Source organism: Pleurodeles waltl, chromosome 8 (genome assembly GCF_031143425.1).
Source record: "Pleurodeles waltl isolate 20211129_DDA chromosome 8, aPleWal1.hap1.20221129, whole genome shotgun sequence".
Classification (NCBI taxonomy): Eukaryota; Metazoa; Chordata; class Amphibia; order Caudata; family Salamandridae; genus Pleurodeles; species Pleurodeles waltl.
The window spans coordinates 920758740-920779355 of NC_090447.1; positions in this window are offsets into that span (position 1 = coordinate 920758740).

Below are 20616 nucleotides of genomic sequence, written 5' to 3' on the forward strand. Positions count from 1 at the left end.
CCCATTTTTTGACACAAAACAGAGGTGTTTTTTGCAAAGCGCCTACCTGTAGATTTTGGCCTCTAGCTCAGCCGCCACCTAGGGAAACCTACCAAACCTGTGCATTTTTGAAAACTAGAGACCTAGGGGAAACCAAGATGGGGTGACTTGTGGGGCTCTGACCAGGTTCTGTAACCCAGAATCCTTTGCAAACCTAAAAATGTGGCTAAAAAAACACATTTTCCTCACATTTCGGTGACAGAAAGTTTTGGAATCTGAGAGGAGCCACAAATTTCCTTCCACCCAGCGTTCCCCAAGTCTCCTGATAAAAATGATACCTCACTTGTGTGGGTCTGCCTAGTGCCAGCGACAGGAAATGCCCCAAAACACAACGTGGACACATCCCATTTTTTTACAGAAAACAGAGGTGTTTTTTGCTAAGTGCCTACCTGTAGATTTTGTCCTCTAGCTCAGCCGCCACCTAGGGAAACCTACCAAACCTGTGCATTTTTGAAAACTAGAGACCTAGGGGAATCCAAGATGGTGTGACTTGTGGGGCTTCCACCAGGTTCTGTTACCCAGAATCCTTTGCAAACCTAAAAATATGGCTAAAAAAATACATTTTCCTCACATTTTGGTGACAGAAAGTTCTGGAATCTGAGAGGAGCCACAAATTTCCTTCCACCCAGCGTACCCCAAGTCTCCTGATAAAAATTATACCTCACTTGTGTGGGTAGGCCTAGCGCCAGCGACAGGAAATGCCCCAAAACACAACGTGGACACATCCCATTTTTTGACAGAAAACAGTGGTGGTTTTTGCAACGTGCCTACCAGTAGATTTTGCCCTCTAGCTCAGCCGCCACCTAGGGAAACCTACCAAACCTGTGCATTTTTGAAAACTAGAGACCTAGGGGAATCCAAGATGGGGTGACTTGTGGGTCTCCGACCAGGTTCTGTTACCCAGAATCCTTTGCAAACCTCAAAATTTGGCTAAAAAAACACATTTTCCTCACATTTCGGTGACAGGAAGTTCTGGAATCTGAGAGGAACCACTAATTTCCTTCCACCCAGCGTTCCCTAAAGTCCCCTTATAAAAATTATACCTCACTTGTGTGGGTAGGCCTAGCGTTCGTGACAGGAAATGCCCCAAAACACAACGTGGACACATCCCATTTTTTGACAGAAAACAGAGGTGTTTTTTGCAAAGTGCCTACCAGTAGATTTTGTCCTCTAGCTCAGCCGCCACCTAGGGAAACCTACCAAACCTGTGCATTTTTGAAAACTAGAGACCTAGGGGAGTCCAAGATGGGGTGACTTTTGGGTCTCCGACCAGGTACTGTTACCCAGAATCCTTTGCAAACCTCAAAATTTGGCTAAAAAAATACATTTTCCTCACATTTCGGTGACAGAAAGTTCTGGAATCTGAGAGGAGCCACAAATTCATTCCACCCAGCGTTCCCCCAAGTCCCCCTATAAAAATGATACCTCACTTGTGTGGGTAGGCCTAGCGTCCGCGACAGGAAATGCCCCAAAACACAACGTGGACACATCCCATTTTTTGACAGAAAACAGAGGTGTTTTTTGCAAAGTGCCTACCTGTAGATTTTGGCCTCTATCTCAGCCGCCACCTAGGGAAACCTACTAAACCTGAGCATTTCTGACAATTAGAGACCTAGGGGAATCCAAGATGGGGTGACTTGTGGGGCTCTGACCAGGTTCTGTTACCCAGAATCCTTTGCAAACCTCAAAATTTGTCTAAAAAACACATTTCCCTCACATTTCGGTGACAGAAAGTTCTAGGATCTGAGAGAAACCACAAATTTCCTTCTACCCAGCGTTCCCCCAAGTCTCACGATAAAAATGATACCTCACTTGTGTGGGTAGGCCTGGCGCCCACGACAGGAAATGCCCCAAAACACAACGTGGACAAATTCCATTTTTTGACATAAAACAGAGGTGTTTTTTGCAAAGTGCCTACCTGTAGATTTTGGCCTTTAGCTCAGCCGCCACCTAGGGAAACCTACCAAACCTGTGCATTTTTTAAAACTAGAGACCTAGGGGAATCCAAGATGCGGTGATTTGTGGTGCTCTGACCAGGTTCTGTTACCCAGAATCCTTTGCAAACCTCAAAATTTGGTGATAAAAACACATTTTCCTCACATTTCGGTGACAGAAAGTTCAGGAATCTGAGAGGAGCCATACATTTCTTTCCACCCAGCGTTTCCCCAAGCCTCCCGATAAAAATGAAACCTCACTTGTGTGGGTAGGCCTAGCGCCCGCGACAGGAAATGCCCCTAAACACAACGTGGACACATCCCATTTTTTGACACAAAACAGAGGTGTTTTTTGCAAAGTGCCTACCTGTAGATTTTGGCCTCTAGCTCAGCCGCCACCTAGGGAAACCTACCAAACCTGTGCATTTTTGAAAACTAGAGACCTAGGGGAAACCAAGATGGGGTGACTTGTGGGGCTCTGACCAGGTTCTGTTACCCAGAATCCTTTGCAAACCTAAAAATGTGGCTAAAAAAACACATTTTCCTCACATTTCGGTGACAGAAAGTTCTGGAATCTGAGAGGAGCCACAAATTTCCTTCCACCCAGCGTTCCCCAAGTCTCCTGATAAAAATGATACCTCACTTGTGTGGGTCGGCCTAGTGCCAGCGACAGGAAATGCCCCAAAACACAACGTGGACACATCCCATTTTTTTACAGAAAACAGAGGTGTTTTTTGCTAAGTGCCTACCTGTAGATATTGGCCTCTAGCTCAGCCGCCACCTAGGGAAACCTACCAAACCTGTGCATTTTTGAAAACTAGAGACCTAGGGGAATCCAAGATGGTGTGACTTGTGGGGCTTCCACCAGGTTCTGTTACCCAGAATACTTTGCAAACCTAAAAATATGGCTAAAAAAATACATTTTCCTCACATTTCGGTGACAGAAAGTTCTGGAATCTGAGAGGAGCCACAAATTTCCTTCCACCCAGCGTACCCCAAGTCTCCTGATAAAAATGATACCTCACTTGTGTGGGCCGGCCTAGTGCCAGCGACAGGAAATGCCCCAAAACACAACGTGGACACATCCCATTTTTTTACAGAAAACAGAGGTGTTTTTTGCAAAGTGCCTACCTGTAGATTTTGGCCTCTAGCTCAGCCGCCACCTAGGGAAACCTACCAAACCTGTGCATTTTTGAAAACTAGAGACCTAGGGGAATCCAAGATGGTGTGACTTGTGGGGCTTCCACCAGGTTCTGTTACCCAGAATCCTTTGCAAACCTAAAAATATGGCTAAAAAAACACATTTTCCTCACATTTCGGTGACAGAAAGTTCTGGAATCTGAGAGGAGCCGCAAATTTCCTTCCACCCAGCGTACCCCAAGTCTCCTGATAAAAATGATACCTCACTTGTGTGGGTAGGCCTAGCGCCCGCGACAGGAAATGCCCCAAAACACAACGTGGACACATCCCATTTTTGGACAGAAAACAGAGGTGTTTTTTGCAAAGTGCCTATCTGTAGATTTTGGCCTCTAGCTCAGCCGCCACCTAGGGAAACCTACCAAACCTGTGCATTTTTGAAAACTAGAGACCTAGGGGAAACTAAGATGGGGTGACTTGTGGGGCTCTGACCTGGTTCTGTTACCCATAATCCTTTGCAAACCTCAAAATTTGGCTAAAAAAACACATTTTCCTCACATTTCAGTGACAGAAAGTTCTGGAACCTGAGAGGAGCCACAAATTTCTTTCCACCCAGCGTTTCCCCAAGCCTCCCGATAAAAATGATACCTCACTTGTGTGGGTAGGCCTAGCGCCCGCGACAGGAAATACCCCAAAACACAACATGGACACATCCCATTTTTGGACAGAAAACAGAGGTGTTTTTTGCAAAGTGCCTACCTGTAGATTTTGGCCTCTAGCTCAGCCGCCACCTAAGGAAACCTACCAAACCTGTGCATTTCTGACAATTAGAGACCTAGGGGAATCCAAGATGGGGTGACTTGTGGGGCTCTGACCAGGTTCTGTTACCCAGAATCCTTTGCAAACCTCAAAATTTGGCTAAAAATTACATTTTCCTCAGATTTCGGTGACAGAAAGATCTGGGATCTGAGAGGAGCCACAAATTTCCTTCCACCCAGCGTTCCCCCAAGTCTCCCGATAAAAATGAAATCTCACTTGTGTGGGTAGGCCTGGTGCCCGCGACAGGAAATGCCCCAAAACACAACGAGGACACATCCCATTTTTTTTCAGAAAACAGAGGTGTTTTTTGCAAAGTGCCTACCTGTAGATTTTGGCCTCTAGCTCAGCCGCCACCTAGGGAAACCTACCAAACCTGTGCATTTTTGAAAACTAGAGACCTAGGGGAATCCAAGATGGTGTGACTTGTGGGGCTTCCACCAGGTTCTGTTACCCAGAATCCTTTGCAAACCTAAAAATATGGCTAAAGAAATACATTTTCCTCACATTTCGGTGACAGAAAGTTCTGGAATCTGAGAGGAGCCACAAATTTCCTTCCACCCAGCGTACCCCAAGTCTCCTGATAAAAATTATACCTCACTTGTGTGGGTAGGCCTAGCGCCAGCGACAGGAAATGCCCCAAAACACAACGTGGACACATCCCATTTTTTGACAGAAAACAGAGGTGGTTTTTGCAAAGTGCCTACCAGTAGATTTTGTCCTCTAGCTCAGCCGCCACCTAGGGAAACCTACCAAACCTGTGCATTTTTGAAAACTAGAGACCTAGGGGAATCCAAGATGGGGTGACTTGTGGGTCTCCGACCAGGTTCTGTTACCCAGAATCCTTTGCAAACCTCAAAATTTGGCTAAAAAAACACATTTTCCTCACATTTCGGTGACAGAAAGTTCTGGAATCTGAGAGGAACCACTAATTTCCTTCCACCCAGCGTTCCCTAAAGTCCCCCTATAAAAATTATACCTCACTTGTGTGGGTAGGCCTAGCGTCCGCGACAGGAAATGCCCCAAAACACAACGTGGACACATCCCATTTTTTGACAAACAACAGAGGTGTTTTTTGCAAAGTGCCTACCTGTAGATTTTGGCCTCTAGCTCAGCCGCCACCTAGGGAAACCTACCAAACCTGTGCATTTCTGACAATTAGAGACCTAGGGGAATCCAAGATGGGGTGACTTGTGGGGCTCTGACCAGGTTCTGTTACCCAGAATCCTTTGCAAACCTCAAAATTTGGCTAAAAATTAAATTTTCCTCAGATTTCGGTGACAGAAAGTTCTGGGATCTGAGAGGAGCCACAAATTTCCTTCCACCCAGCGTTCCCCCAAGTCTCCCGATAAAAATGAAACCTCACTTGTGTGGGTAGGCCTGGTGCCCGCGACAGGAAATGCCCCAAAACACAACGTGGACACATCCCATTTTTTGACAGAAAACAGAGGTGTTTTTTGCAAAGTGCCTACCAGTAGATTTTGTCCTCTAGCTCAGCCGCCACCTAGGGAAACCTACCAAACCTGTGCATTTTTTAAAACTAGAGACCTAGGGGAAACCAAGATGGGGTGACTTGTGGGGCTCTGACCAGGTTCTGTTACCCAGAATCCTTTGCAAACCTAAAAATGTGGCTAAAAAAACACATTTTCCTCACATTTCGGTGACAGAAAGTTCTGGAATCTGAGAGGAGCCACAAATTTCCTTCCACCCAGCGTTCCCCAAGTCTCCTGATAAAAATGATACCTCACTTGTGTGGGTCGGCCTAGTGCCAGCGACAGGAAATGCCCCAAAACACAACGTGGACACATCCCATTTTTTTACAGAAAACAGAGGTGTTTTTTGCTAAGTGCCTACCTGTAGATTTTGGCCTCTAGCTCAGCCGCCACCTAGGGAAACCTACCAAACCTGTGCATTTTTGAAAACTAGAGACATAGGGGAATCCAAGATGGTGTGACTTGTGGGGCTTCCACCAGGTTCTGTTACCCAGAATACTTTGCAAACCTAAAAATATGGCTAAAAAAATAAATTTTCCTCACATTTCGGTGACAGAAAGTTCTGGAATCTGAGAGGAGCCACAAATTTCCTTCCACCCAGCGTACCCCAAGTCTCCTGATAAAAATGATACCTCACTTGTGTGGGCCGGCCTAGTGCCAGCGACAGGAAATGCCCCAAAACACAACGTAGACACATCCCATTTTTTTACAGAAAACAGAGGTGTTTTTTGCAAAGTGCCTACCTGTAGATTTTGGCCTCTAGCTCAGCCGCCACCTAGGGAAACCTACCAAACCTGTGCATTTTTGAAAACTAGAGACCTAGGGGAATCCAAGATGGTGTGACTTGTGGGGCTTCCACCAGGTTCTGTTACCCAGAATCCTTTGCAAACCTAAAAATATGGCTAAAAAAACACATTTTCCTCACATTTCGGTGACAGAAAGTTCTGGAATCTGAGAGGAGCCACAAATTTCCTTCCACCCAGCGTACCCCAAGTCTCCTGATAAAAATGATACCTCACTTGTGTGGGTAGGCCTAGCGCCCGCGACAGGAAATGCCCCAAAACACAACGTGGACACATCCCATTTTTGGACAGAAAACAGAGGTGTTTTTTGCAAAGTGCCTATCTGTAGATTTGGGCCTCTAGCTCAGCCGCCACCTAGGGAAACCTACCAAACCTGTGCATTTTTGAAAACTAGAGACCTAGGGGAAACTAAGATGGGGAGACTTGTGGGGCTCTGACCTGGTTCTGTTACCCATAATCCTTTGCAAACCTCAAAATTTGGCTAAAAAAACAAATTTTCCTCACATTTCAGTGACAGAAAGTTCTGGAACCTGAGAGGAGCCACAAATTTCTTTCCACCCAGCGTTTCCCCAAGCCTCCCGATAAAAATGATACCTCACTTGTGTGGGTAGGCCTAGCGCCCGCGACAGGAAATACCCCAAAACACAACATGGACACATCCCATTTTTGGACAGAAAACAGAGGTGTTTTTTGCAAAGTGCCTACCTGTAGATTTTGGCCTCTAGCTCAGCCGCCACCTAAGGAAACCTACCAAACCTGTGCATTTCTGACAATTAGAGACCTAGGGGAATCCAAGATGGGGTGACTTGTGGGGCTCTGACCAGGTTCTGTTACCCAGAATCCTTTGCAAACCTCAAAATTTGGCTAAAAATTACATTTTCCTCAGATTTCGGTGACAGAAAGATCTGGGATCTGAGAGGAGCCACAAATTTCCTTCCACCCAGCGTTCCCCCAAGTCTCCCGATAAAAATGAAATCTCACTTGTGTGGGTAGGCCTGGTGCCCGCGACAGGAAATGCCCCAAAACACAACGAGGACACATCCCATTTTTTTATCAGAAAACAGAGGTGTTTTTTGCAAAGTGCCTACCTGTAGATTTTGGCCTCTAGCTCAGCCGCCACCTAGGGAAACCTACCAAACCTGTGCATTTTTTAAAACTAGAGACCTAGGGGAATCCAAGATGGTGACTTGTGGGGCTTCCACCAGGTTCTGTTACCCAGAATCCTTTGCAAACCTAAAAATATGGCCAAAACAATACATTTTCCTCACATTTCGGTGACAGAAAGTTCTGGAATCTGAGAGGAGCCACAAATTTCCTTCCACCCAGCGTACCCCAAGTCTCCTGATAAAAATTATACCTCACTTGTGTGGGTAGGCCTAGCGCCAGCGACAGGAAATGCCCCAAAACACAACGTGGACACATCCCATTTTTTGACAGAAAACAGAGGTGGTTTTTGCAAAGTGCCTACCAGTAGATTTTGTCCTCTAGCTCAGCCGCCACCTAGGGAAACCTACCAAACCTGTGCATTTTTGAAAACTAGAGACCTAGGGGAATCCAAGATGGGGTGACTTGTGGGTCTCCGACCAGGTTCTGTTACCCAGAATCCTTTGCAAACCTCAAAATTTGGCTAAAAAAACACATTTTCCTCACATTTCGGTGACAGAAAGTTCAGGAATCATAGAGGAACCACTAATTTCCTTCCACCCAGCGTTCCCTAAAGTCCCCCTATAAAAATTATACCTCACTTGTGTGGGTAGGCCTAGCGTCCGCGACAGGAAATGCCCCAAAACACAACGTGGACACATCCCATTTTTTGACAAACAACAGAGGTGTTTTTTGCAAAGTGCCTACCTGTAGATTTTGGCCTCTAGCTCAGCCGCCACCTAAGGAAACCTACCAAACCTGTACATTTCTGACAATTAGAGACCTAGGGGAATCCAAGATGGGGTGACTTGTGGGGCTCTGACCAGGTTCTGTTACCCAGAATCCTTTGCAAACCTCAAAATTTGGCTAAAAATTAAATTTTCCTCAGATTTCGGTGACAGAAAGTTCTGGGATCTGAGAGGAGCCACAAATTTCCTTCCACCCAGCGTTCCCCCAAGTCTCCCGATAAAAATGAAACCTCACTTGTGTGGGTAGGCCTGGTGCCCGCGACAGGAAATGCCCCAAAACACAACGTGGACACATCCCATTTTTTGACAGAAAACAGAGGTGTTTTTTGCAAAGTGCCTACCAGTAGATTTTGTCCTCTAGCTCAGCCGCCACCTAGGGAAACCTACCAAACCTGTGCATTTTTGAAAACTGGAGACCTAGGGGAGTCCAAGATGGGGAGACTTTTGGGTCTCCGACCAGGATCTGTTACCCAGAATCCTTTGCAAACCTCAAAATGTGGCTAAAAAAACACATTTTCCTCACATTTCGGTGACAGAAAGTTCTGGAATCTGAGAGGAGCCACAAATTTCCTTCCACCCAGCGTACCCCAAGTCTCCTGCTAAAAATGATACCTCACTTGTGTGGGTAGGCCTAGCGCCAGCGACAGGAAATGCCCCAAAACACAACGTGGACACATCCCATTTTTTGACAGAAAACAGAGTTGTTTTTTGCAAAGTGCCTACCTGTAGATTTTGACCTCTAGCTCAGCCGCCTCCTAGGGAAACCTACCAAACCTGTGCATTTTTGAAAACTAGAGACCTAGGGGAATCCAAGATGGGGTGACTTGTGGGGCTCCCACCAGGTTCTGTTACCCAGAATCCTTTGCAAACCTAAAAATTTGGCTAAAAAAACACATTTTCCTCACATTTCGGTGACAGAAAGTTCTGGAATCTGAGAGGAGCCACAAATTTCCTTCCACCCAGCGTACCCCAAGTCTCCTGATAAAAATTATACCTCACTTGTGTGGGTAGGCCTAGCGCCAGCGACAGGAAATGCCCCAAAACACAACGTGGACACATCCCATTTTTTGACAGAAAACAGAGGTGTTTTTTGCAAAGTGCCTACCTGTAGATTTTAGCCTCTAGCTCAGCCGCCACCTAGGGAAACCTACCAAACCTGTGCATTTTTTAAAACTAGAGACCTAGGGGAATCCAAGATGGGGTGACTTGTGGGTCTCCGACCAGGTTCTGTTACCCAGAATCCTTTGCAAACCTCAAAATTTGGCTAAAAAAACACATTTTCCTCACATTTCGGTGACAGAAAGTTCTGGAATCTGAGAGGAGCCACAAATTTCCTTCCACCCAGCGTACCCCAAGTCTCCTGATTAAAATTATACCTCACTTGTGTGGGTAGGCCTAGCGCCAGCGACAGGAAATGCCCCAAAACACAACGTGGACACATCCCATTTTTTGACAGAAAACAGAGGTGTTTTTTGCAAAGTGCCTACCTGAAGATTTTAGCCTCTAGCTCAGCCGCCACCTAGGGAAACCTACCAAACCTGTGCATTTATGAAAACTAGAGACCTAGGGGAATCCAAGATGGGGTGACTTTTGGGTCTCCGACCAGGTACTGTTACCCAGAATCCTTTGTAAACCTCAAAATTTGGCAAAAAAAACACATTTTCCTCACATTTCGGTGACAGAAAGTTCTGGAATCTGAGAGGAGCCACAAATTTCATTCCACCCAGCGTTCCCCCAAGTCCCCCTATAAAAATGATACCTCACTTGTGTGGGTAGGCCTGGCGCCCGCGACAGGAAATGCCCCAAAACACAACGTGGACCCCATTTTTTGACAGAAAACAGAGGTGTTTTTTGCAAAGTGCCTACCTGTAGATTTTGGCCACTAGCTCAGCCGCCACCTAGGGAAACCTACCAAACCTGTGCATTTTATAAAACTAGAGACCTAGGGGAATCCAAGATGCAGTGATTTGTGGTGCTCTGACCAGGTTCTGTTACCCAGAATCCTTTGCAAACCTCAAAATTTGGCTAAAAAAACACATTTTCCTCACATTTCGGTGACAGAAAGTTCTGGAATCTGAGAGGAGCCATACATTTCTTTCCACCCAGCGTTTCCCCAAGCCTCCCGATAAAAATGATACCTCACTTGTGTGGGTAGGCCTAGCGCCCGCGACAGGAAATGCCCCAAAACACAACGTGGACACATCCCATTTTTTTACACAAAACAGAGGTGTTTTTTGCAAAGTGCCTACCTGTAGATTTTGGCCTCTAGCTCAGCCGCCACCTAGGGAAACCTACCAAACTTGTGCATTTTTTAAAACTAGAGACCTAGGGGAAACCAAGATGGGGTGACTTGTGGGGCTCTGACCAGGTTCTGTTACCCAGAATCCTTTGCAAACCTAAAAATTTGGCTAAAAAAACATATTTTCCTCACATTTCGGTGACAGAAAGTTCTGGAATCTGAGAGGAGCCACAAATTTCCTTCCACCCAGCGTACCCCAAGTCTCCTGATAAAAATGATACCTCACTTGTGTGGGTAGGCCTAGCGCCCGCGACAGGAAATGCCCCAAAACACAACGTGGACACATCCCATTTTTGGACAGAAAACAGAGGTGTTTTTTGCAAAGTGCCTATCTGTAGATTTTGGCCTCTAGCTCAGCCGCCACCTAGGGAAACCTACCAAACCTGTGCATTTTTGAAAACTAGAGACCTAGGGGAAACTAAGATGGGGTGACTTGTGGGGCTCTGACCTGGTTCTGTTACCCATAATCCTTTGCAAACCTCAAAATTTGGCTAAAAAAACAAATTTTCCTCACATTTCGGTGACAGAAAGTTCTGGAACCTGAGAGGAGCCACAAATTTCTTTCCACCCAGAGTTTCCCCAAGCCTCCCGATAAAAATGATACCTCACTTGTGTGGGTAGGCCTAGCGCCCGCGACCGGAAATACCCCAAAACACAACATGGACACATCCCATTTTTGGACAGAAAACAGAGGTGTTTTTTGCAAAGTGCCTACCTGTAGATTTTGGCCTCTAGCTCAGCCGCCACCTAAGGAAACCTACCAAACCTGTGCATTTCTGACAATTAGAGACCTAGGGGAATCCAAGATGGGGTGACTTGTGGGGCTCTGACCAGGTTCTGTTACCCAGAATCCTTTGCAAACCTCAAAATTTGGCTAAAAATTACATTTTCCTCAGATTTCGGTGACAGAAAGATCTGGGATCTGAGAGGAGCCACAAATTTCCTTCCACCCAGCGTTCCCCCAAGTCTCCCGATAAAAATGAAATCTCACTTGTGTGGGTAGGCCTGGTGCCCGCGACAGGAAATGCCCCAAAACACAACGAGGACACATCCCATTTTTTTTCAGAAAACAGAGGTGTTTTTTGCAAAGTGCCTACCTGTAGATTTTGACCTCTAACTCAGCCGCCACCTAGGGAAACCTACCAAACCTGTGCATTTTTTAAAACTAGAGACCTAGGGGAATTCAAGATGGAGTGACTTGTGGGGCTTCCACCAGGTTCTGTTACCCAAAATCCTTTGCAAACCTAAAAATTTGTCTAAAAAAACACATTTTCCTCACATTTCGGTGACAGAAAGTTCTGGAATCTGAGAGGCGCTACAAATTTCCTTCCACCCAGCGTACCCCAAGTCTCCTGATAAAAATGATACCTCACTTGTGTGGGTAGGCCTAGCGCCAGCGACAGGAAATGCCCCAAAACACAACGTGGACACATCCCATTTTTTGACAGAAAACAGAGGTGTTTTTTGCAAAGTGCCTACCTGTAGATTTTTGCCTCTAGCTCAGCCGCCACCTAGGGAAACCTACCAAACCTGTGCATTTTTTTAAAACTAGAGACCTAGGGGAATCCAAGATGGGGTGACGTGTGGGGCTCCCACCATGTTCTGTTTCCCAGAATACTTTGCAAACCTCAAAATTTGACAAAAAAAACACATTTTCCTCACATTTCGGTGACAGAAAGTTCTGGAATCTGAGTGGAGCATCAAATTTCCTTCCACCCAGTATTCCCCATGTCTCCTGATAAAAATTATACCTCACTTGTGTGGGTAGGCCTAGCGCCAGCGACAGGAAATGCCCCAAAACACAACGTGGACACATCCCATTTTTTGACAGAAAACAGAGGTGTTTTTTGCATAGTGCCTACCAGTAGATTTTGTCCTCTAGCTCAGCCGCCACCTAGGGAAACCTACCAAACCTGTGCATTTTTTAAAACTAGAGACGTAGGGGAGTCCAAGATGGGGGGACTTGTGGGCCTCCGACCAGGATCTGTTACCCAGAATCCTTTGCAAACCTCAAAATGTGGCTAAAAAAACACATTTTCCTCACATTTCGGTGACAGAAAGTTCTGGAATCTGAGAGGAGCCACAAATTTCCTTCCACCCAGCGTACCCCAAGTCTCCTGCTAAAAATGATACCTCACTTGTGTAGGTAGGCCTAGCGCCAGCGACAGGAAATGCCCCAAAACACAACGTGGACACATCCCATTTTTTGACAGAAAACAGAGTTGTTTTTTGCAAAGTGCCTACCTGTAGATTTTGACCTCTAGCTCAGCCACCTCCTAGGGAAACCTACCAAACCTGTGCATTTTTGAAAACTAGAGACCTAGGGGAATCCAAGATGGGGTGACTTGTGGGGCTTCCACCAGGTTCTGTTACCCAGAATCCTTTGCAAACCTAAAAATATGGCTAAAAAAACACATTTTCCTCACATTTCGGTGACAGAAAGTTCTGGAATCTGAGAGGAGCCACAAATTTCCTTCCACCCAGCGTACCCCAAGTCTCCAGATAAAAATTATACCTCACTTGTGTGGGTAGGCCTAGCGCCCGCGACAGGAAATGCCCCAAAACACAACGTGGACACATCCCATTTTTTGACAGAAAACAGAGGTGTTTTTTGCAAAGTGCCTATCTGTAGATTTTGGCCTCTAGCTCAGCCGCCACCTAGGGAAACCTATCAAACCTGTGCATTTTTGAAAACTAGAGACCTAGGGGAAACTAAGATGGGGTGACTTGTGGGGCTCTGACCTGGTTCTGTTACCCATAATCCTTTGCAAACCTCAAAATTTGGCTAAAAAAACAAATTTTCCTCACATTTCGGTGACAGAAAGTTCTGGAACCTGAGAGGAGCCACAAATTTCTTTCCACCCAGCGTTTCCCCAAGCCTCCCGATAAAAATGATACCTCACTTGTGTGGGTAGGCCTAGCGCCCGCGACAGGAAATACCCCAAAACACAACATGGACACATCCCATTTTTGGACAGAAAACAGAGGTGTTTTTTGCAAAGTGCCTACCTGTAGATTTTGGCCTCTAGCTCAGCCGCCACCTAAGGAAACCTACCAAACCTGTGCATTTCTGACAATTAGAGACCTAGGGGAATCCAAGATGGGGTGACTTGTGGGGCTCTGACCAGGTTCTGTTACCCAGAATCCTTTGCAAACCTCAAAATTTGGCTAAAAATTACATTTTCCTCAGATTTCGGTGACAGAAAGATCTGGGATCTGAGAGGAGCCACAAATTTCCTTCCACCCAGCGTTCCCCCAAGTCTCCCGATAAAAATGAAATCTCACTTGTGTGGGTAGGCCTGGTGCCCGCGACAGGAAATGCCCCAAAACACAACGAGGACACATCCCATTTTTTTTCAGAAAACAGAGGTGTTTTTTGCAAAGTGCCTACCTGTAGATTTTGGCCTCTAGCTCAGCCGCCACCTAGGGAAACCTACCAAACCTGTGCATTTTTGAAAACTAGAGACCTAGGGGAATCCAAGATGGTGTGACTTGTGGGGCTTCCACCAGGTTCTGTTACCCAGAATCCTTTGCAAACCTAAAAATATGGCTAAAGAAATACATTTTCCTCACATTTCGGTGACAGAAAGTTCTGGAATCTGAGAGGAGCCACAAATTTCCTTCCACCCAGCGTACCCCAAGTCTCCTGATAAAAATTATACCTCACTTGTGTGGGTAGGCCTAGCGCCAGCGACAGGAAATGCCCCAAAACACAACGTGGACACATCCCATTTTTTGACAGAAAACAGAGGTGGTTTTTGCAAAGTGCCTACCAGTAGATTTTGTCCTCTAGCTCAGCCGCCACCTAGGGAAACCTACCAAACCTGTGCATTTTTGAAAACTAGAGACCTAGGGGAATCCAAGATGGGGTGACTTGTGGGTCTCCGACCAGGTTCTGTTACCCAGAATCCTTTGCAAACCTCAAAATTTGGCTAAAAAAACACATTTTCCTCACATTTCGGTGACAGAAAGTTCTGGAATCTGAGAGGAACCACTAATTTCCTTCCACCCAGCGTTCCCTAAAGTCCCCCTATAAAAATTATACCTCACTTGTGTGGGTAGGCCTAGCGTCCGCGACAGGAAATGCCCCAAAACACAACGTGGACACATCCCATTTTTTGACAAACAACAGAGGTGTTTTTTGCAAAGTGCCTACCTGTAGATTTTGGCCTCTAGCTCAGCCGCCACCTAGGGAAACCTACCAAACCTGTGCATTTCTGACAATTAGAGACCTAGGGGAATCCAAGATGGGGTGACTTGTGGGGCTCTGACCAGGTTCTGTTACCCAGAATCCTTTGCAAACCTCAAAATTTGGCTAAAAATTAAATTTTCCTCAGATTTCGGTGACAGAAAGTTCTGGGATCTGAGAGGAGCCACAAATTTCCTTCCACCCAGCGTTCCCCCAAGTCTCCCGATAAAAATGAAACCTCACTTGTGTGGGTAGGCCTGGTGCCCGCGACAGGAAATGCCCCAAAACACAACGTGGACACATCCCATTTTTTGACAGAAAACAGAGGTGTTTTTTGCAAAGTGCCTACCAGTAGATTTTGTCCTCTAGCTCAGCCGCCACCTAGGGAAACCTACCAAACCTGTGCATTTTTTAAAACTAGAGACCTAGGGGAAACCAAGATGGGGTGACTTGTGGGGCTCTGACCAGGTTCTGTTACCCAGAATCCTTTGCAAACCTAAAAATGTGGCTAAAAAAACACATTTTCCTCACATTTCGGTGACAGAAAGTTCTGGAATCTGAGAGGAGCCACAAATTTCCTTCCACCCAGCGTTCCCCAAGTCTCCTGATAAAAATGATACCTCACTTGTGTGGGTCGGCCTAGTGCCAGCGACAGGAAATGCCCCAAAACACAACGTGGACACATCCCATTTTTTTAGAGAAAACAGAGGTGTTTTTTGCTAAGTGCCTACCTGTAGATTTTGGCCTCTAGCTCAGCCGCCACCTAGGGAAACCTACCAAACCTGTGCATTTTTGAAAACTAGAGACATAGGGGAATCCAAGATGGTGTGACTTGTGGGGCTTCCACCAGGTTCTGTTACCCAGAATACTTTGCAAACCTAAAAATATGGCTAAAAAAATAAATTTTCCTCACATTTCGGTGACAGAAAGTTCTGGAATCTGAGAGGAGCCACAAATTTCCTTCCACCCAGCGTACCCCAAGTCTCCTGATAAAAATGATACCTCACTTGTGTGGGCCGGCCTAGTGCCAGCGACAGGAAATGCCCCAAAACACAACGTGGACACATCCCATTTTTTTACAGAAAACAGAGGTGTTTTTTGCAAAGTGCCTACCTGTAGATTTTGGCCTCTAGCTCAGCCGCCACCTAGGGAAACCTACCAAACCTGTGCATTTTTGAAAACTAGAGACCTAGGGGAATCCAAGATGGTGTGACTTGTGGGGCTTCCACCAGGTTCTGTTACCCAGAATCCTTTGCAAACCTAAAAATTTGGCTAAAAAAACACATTTTCCTCACATTTCGGTGACAGAAAGTTCTGGAATCTGAGAGGAGCCACAAATTTCCTTCCACCCAGCGTACCCCAAGTCTCCTGATAAAAATGATACCTCACTTGTGTGGGTAGGCCTAGCGCCCGCGACAGGAAATGCCCCAAAACACAACGTGGACACATCCCATTTTTGGACAGAAAACAGAGGTGTTTTTTGCAAAGTGCCTATCTGTAGATTTGGGCCTCTAGCTCAGCCGCCACCTAGGGAAACCTACCAAACCTGTGCATTTTTGAAAACTAGAGACCTAGGGGAAACTAAGATGGGGAGACTTGTGGGGCTCTGACCTGGTTCTGTTACCCATAATCCTTTGCAAACCTCAAAATTTGGCTAAAAAAACAAATTTTCCTCACATTTCAGTGACAGAAAGTTCTGGAACCTGAGAGGAGCCACAAATTTCTTTCCACCCAGCGTTTCCCCAAGCCTCCCGATAAAAATGATACCTCACTTGTGTGGGTAGGCCTAGCGCCCGCGACAGGAAATACCCCAAAACACAACATGGACACATCCCATTTTTGGACAGAAAACAGAGGTGTTTTTTGCAAAGTGCCTACCTGTAGATTTTGGCCTCTAGCTCAGCCGCCACCTAAGGAAACCTACCAAACCTGTGCATTTCTGACAATTAGAGACCTAGGGGAATCCAAGATGGGGTGACTTGTGGGGCTCTGACCAGGTTCTGTTACCCAGAATCCTTTGCAAACCTCAAAATTTGGCTAAAAATTACATTTTCCTCAGATTTCGGTGACAGAAAGATCTGGGATCTGAGAGGAGCCACAAATTTCCTTCCACCCAGCGTTCCCCCAAGTCTCCCGATAAAAATGAAATCTCACTTGTGTGGGTAGGCCTGGTGCCCGCGACAGGAAATGCCCCAAAACACAACGAGGACACATCCCATTTTTTTATCAGAAAACAGAGGTGTTTTTTGCAAAGTGCCTACCTGTAGATTTTGGCCTCTAGCTCAGCCGCCACCTAGGGAAACCTACCAAACCTGTGCATTTTTTAAAACTAGAGACCTAGGGGAATCCAAGATGGTGACTTGTGGGGCTTCCACCAGGTTCTGTTACCCAGAATCCTTTGCAAACCTAAAAATATGGCCAAAACAATACATTTTCCTCACATTTCGGTGACAGAAAGTTCTGGAATCTGAGAGGAGCCACAAATTTCCTTCCACCCAGCGTACCCCAAGTCTCCTGATAAAAATTATACCTCACTTGTGTGGGTAGGCCTAGCGCCAGCGACAGGAAATGCCCCAAAACACAACGTGGACACATCCCATTTTTTGACAGAAAACAGAGGTGGTTTTTGCAAAGTGCCTACCAGTAGATTTTGTCCTCTAGCTCAGCCGCCACCTAGGGAAACCTACCAAACCTGTGCATTTTTGAAAACTAGAGACCTAGGGGAATCCAAGATGGGGTGACTTGTGGGTCTCCGACCAGGTTCTGTTACCCAGAATCCTTTGCAAACCTCAAAATTTGGCTAAAAAAACACATTTTCCTCACATTTCGGTGACAGAAAGTTCAGGAATCATAGAGGAACCACTAATTTCCTTCCACCCAGCGTTCCCTAAAGTCCCCCTATAAAAATTATACCTCACTTGTGTGGGTAGGCCTAGCGTCCGCGACAGGAAATGCCCCAAAACACAACGTGGACACATCCCATTTTTTGACAAACAACAGAGGAGTTTTTTGCAAAGTGCCTACCTGTAGATTTTGGCCTCTAGCTCAGCCGCCACCTAAGGAAACCTACCAAACCTGTACATTTCTGACAATTAGAGACCTAGGGGAATCCAAGATGGGGTGACTTGTGGGGCTCTGACCAGGTTCTGTTACCCAGAATCCTTTGCAAACCTCAAAATTTGGCTAAAAATTAAATTTTCCTCAGATTTCGGTGACAGAAAGTTCTGGGATCTGAGAGGAGCCACAAATTTCCTTCCACCCAGCGTTCCCCCAAGTCTCCCGATAAAAATGAAACCTCACTTGTGTGGGTAGGCCTGGTGCCCGCGACAGGAAATGCCCCAAAACACAACGTGGACACATCCCATTTTTTGACAGAAAACAGAGGTGTTTTTTGCAAAGTGCCTACCAGTAGATTTTGTCCTCTAGCTCAGCCGCCACCTAGGGAAACCTACCAAACCTGTGCATTTTTGAAAACTGGAGACCTAGGGGAGTCCAAGATGGGGAGACTTTTGGGTCTCCGACCAGGATCTGTTACCCAGAATCCTTTGCAAACCTCAAAATGTGGCTAAAAAAACACATTTTCCTCACATTTCGGTGACAGAAAGTTCTGGAATCTGAGAGGAGCCACAAATTTCCTTCCACCCAGCGTACCCCAAGTCTCCTGCTAAAAATGATACCTCACTTGTGTGGGTAGGCCTAGCGCCAGCGACAGGAAATGCCCCAAAACACAACGTGGACACATCCCATTTTTTGACAGAAAACAGAGTTGTTTTTTGCAAAGTGCCTACCTGTAGATTTTGACCTCTAGCTCAGCCGCCTCCTAGGGAAACCTACCAAACCTGTGCATTTTTGAAAACTAGAGACCTAGGGGAATCCAAGATGGGGTGACTTGTGGGGCTCCCACCAGGTTCTGTTACCCAGAATCCTTTGCAAACCTAAAAATTTGGCTAAAAAAACACATTTTCCTCACATTTCGGTGACAGAAAGTTCTGGAATCTGAGAGGAGCCACAAATTTCCTTCCACCCAGTGTACCCCAAGTCTCCTGATAAAAATTATACCTCACTTGTGTGGGTAGGCCTAGCGCCAGCGACAGGAAATGCCCCAAAACACAACGTGGACACATCCCATTTTTTGACAGAAAACAGAGGTGTTTTTTGCAAAGTGCCTACCTGTAGATTTTAGCCTCTAGCTCAGCCGCCACCTAGGGAAACCTACCAAACCTGTGCATTTTTTAAAACTAGAGACCTAGGGGAATCCAAGATGGGGTGACTTGTGGGTCTCCGACCAGGTTCTGTTACCCAGAATCCTTTGCAAACCTCAAAATTTGGCTAAAAAAACACATTTTCCTCACATTTCGGTGACAGAAAGTTCTGGAATCTGAGAGGAGCCACAAATTTCCTTCCACCCAGCGTACCCCAAGTCTCCTGATTAAAATTATACCTCACTTGTGTGGGTAGGCCTAGCGCCAGCGACAGGAAATGCCCCAAAACACAACGTGGACACATCCCATTTTTTGACAGAAAACAGAGGTGTTTTTTGCAAAGTGCCTACCTGAAGATTTTAGCCTCTAGCTCAGCCGCCACCTAGGGAAACCTACCAAACCTGTGCATTTATGAAAACTAGAGACCTAGGGGAATCCAAGATGGGGTGACTTTTGGGTCTCCGACCAGGTACTGTTACCCAGAATCCTTTGTAAACCTCAAAATTTGGCAAAAAAAACACATTTTCCTCACATTTCGGTGACAGAAAGTTCTGGAATCTGAGAGGAGCCACAAATTTCATTCCACCCAGCGTTCCCCCAAGTCCCCCTATAAAAATGATACCTCACTTGTGTGGGTAGGCCTGGCGCCCGCGACAGGAAATGCCCCAAAACACAACGTGGACCCCATTTTTTGACAGAAAACAGAGGTGTTTTTTGCAAAGTGCCTACCTGTAGATTTTGGCCACTAGCTCAGCCGCCACCTAGGGAAACCTACCAAACCTGTGCATTTTATAAAACTAGAGACCTAGGGGAATCCAAGATGCAGTGATTTGTGGTGCTCTGACCAGGTTCTGTTACCCAGAATCCTTTGCAAACCTCAAAATTTGGCTAAAAAAACACATTTTCCTCACATTTCGGTGACAGAAAGTTCTGGAATCTGAGAGGAGCCATACATTTCTTTCCACCCAGCGTTTCCCCAAGCCTCCCGATAAAAATGATACCTCACTTGTGTGGGTAGGCCTAGCGCCCGCGACAGGAAATGCCCCAAAACACAACGTGGACACATCCCATTTTTTTACACAAAACAGAGGTGTTTTTTGCAAAGTGCCTACCTGTAGATTTTGGCCTCTAGCTCAGCCGCCACCTAGGGAAACCTACCAAACCTGTGCATTTTTTAAAACTAGAGACCTAGGGGAAACCAAGATGGGGTGACTTGTGGGGCTCTGACCAGGTTCTGTTACCCAGAATCCTTTGCAAACCTAAAAATTTGGCTAAAAAAACACATTTTCCTCACATTTCGGTGACAGAAAGTTCTGGAATCTGAGAGGAGCCACAAATTTCCTTCCACCCAGCGTACCCCAAGTCTCCTGATAAAAATGATACCTCACTTGTGTGGGTAGGCCTAGCGCCCGCGACAGGAAATGCCCCAAAACACAACGTGGACACATCCCATTTTTGGACAGAAAACAGAGGTGTTTTTTGCAAAGTGCCTATCTGTAGATTTTGGCCTCTAGCTCAGCCGCCACCTAGGGAAACCTACCAAACCTGTGCATTTTTGAAAACTAGAGACCTAGGGGAAACTAAGATGGGGTGACTTGTGGGGCTCTGACCTGGTTCTGTTACCCATAATCCTTTGCAAACCTCAAAATTTGGCTAAAAAAACAAATTTTCCTCACATTTCGGTGACAGAAAGTTCTGGAACCTGAGAGGAGCCACAAATTTCTTTCCACCCAGAGTTTCCCCAAGCCTCCCGATAAAAATGATACCTCACTTGTGTGGGTAGGCCTAGCGCCCGCGACCGGAAATACCCCA